Raw genomic sequence first — 1891 nt, forward strand, 5'->3', positions numbered from 1 at the left:
AAGTTGTTTTCCTTTGTATTTCCCTGATGACTAAGGATGTGAAACATTCCTTTAAGTGTTTCTCAGCCATTTCTGTTTCCTCTCCTGAGAATTCTCTCTTTAGATCTGTACCCCATTTTTAATTGGGTTATGTGTTTTCTTGATATCTCATTTTTTGAGCTCTTNATATATTTTGGATATTAGTCTTCTATCAGATGGGAGTTGGTAAAACATCATTTCCCGTTATGGAGGCTTCTTCTTTATCCAAATTACAATGTCCTTTGCCGTGCAGATGCTTTTCAGTGTCATGATGTCTCATTTATTAATGGTTGAACTTAGTGTCTGTGCTAACAGTACTCTGTTCAGAAAGTCTTTTTCTTGTACCAGTTAGTTCAAGGCTATTCCCCACTTTATCTTCTATCACGTTCAGTGTGTCTAGTTTGCTGTTGATGTCTCTGATCCATTTGGAGTTGAGTTTTATGCAGGGTGGTAAGTATGAATCTATTTGGATTCTTCTTCATGCAACCATCCAGTTTGACCAGCACCATTTATTGAAGATGCAATCTCTTTTTCCTATGTGTGTATCTGGCTTCTCCATCAAAAATCAGTGTCCAAAAGTATATGGATTTATGTCTGTGTCTTCTATGTACATCCCTTGATTAATAATGTGGTTTTATGTTAATAGTGTCTTCCTTAATGTCTTGCTAAGCTGCTACAGGAGTGCTACCTGAGCTAATCTTTGTCTCAAGCCTTANCTGCAGAAGTCCCTTTCAAAGCCCATTAGCAGAATGTACTTCCAGGCAGAGAGATCACCTCTCATTGGATATCTAATGGATGCTGCTATAAGATACTGAAAGGTACCTTACCATTCCACATAGGCCCNGCATAGACAAGCAATGTCATGGCGGCTTGTTTCTTCAAGAGAAGGAAGAGAATGGCTTTCTCCAGGCTTCTGAGGTGGAAGCTTATAAAATTAACAGAGTTATGAGAGCAATGCCTGTGGCATTTCTGGCATACTCTTTTTTATAAAGAAGCTTATAGGCCCTGTCCAGGAGAGACGATTACAAATGGATATAGATCATGAGATTCCATCTGAGGGTAGTTTGTTATGCACACCATACACATAGTACTTGTGTTTCATCATTCATAATTGAGAGTCACTATAAGTGTCAGGAAGCTGGTGTCCGTTCTGTGGGCATAAGCAAANCAGTGTGATTCACCATCATGGTTCAGACATTAGGCAAAATCATTCTAACTCAGGGCAAATGTTCTTTCATTGAGGAAAGTGTTCACATTTTAATATTTTGTAGAAGAAGATTTGGGTGTCTCTCATAAAGACCATTTCAGAGAATTTGCCATATACAATGTTCATGAAAATGNCCTTCCATTTTAGTTGGCTGAGAATTCTGCNTTGGTTTCATTTGAGCCATTCACAAAGTTGCCAAACACAACATAAATCTCCAGGAAAACTTTCCTCAGAGTAGAAAGGTTGTTCATTGTGGTGAATANTGAGTCTTGGGACTCTGAGATTCTGAGCCTCACATCATAAATCCTTGGACTTTATCCTGTTTTTCTGTTCTCAACCATGGCAGAGAGGGGTGATCAACCACAGTACTTGCTTCAAGTCCAGATATCTTGTTGTTGTCTGGAGTACTATGCCTTAAAAAGACCATGGTTAAAGTGAGTTTGAGAATGTTCAGCCTGTGTCTCAACAGTCAGTTACTTCCCTCACCNTATGTCCACTTCTTCATTCAAATATTGAACTTGAGATAAAATGAACTGCTCAAAAGCAAATAGTAAAACAAGGAGGCAGAAACAGAGAACATTATCACTAGAATGGAAAAGGTGATCTCTACTACTTAGAGTAGCAACGTGGCTCTGTCAATCACAAATGTTAAGATATGAGTGTATC

The sequence above is a fragment of the Mus caroli genome, chromosome 6, assembly GCF_900094665.2.
Source record: "Mus caroli chromosome 6, CAROLI_EIJ_v1.1, whole genome shotgun sequence".
Classification (NCBI taxonomy): domain Eukaryota; kingdom Metazoa; phylum Chordata; class Mammalia; order Rodentia; family Muridae; genus Mus; species Mus caroli.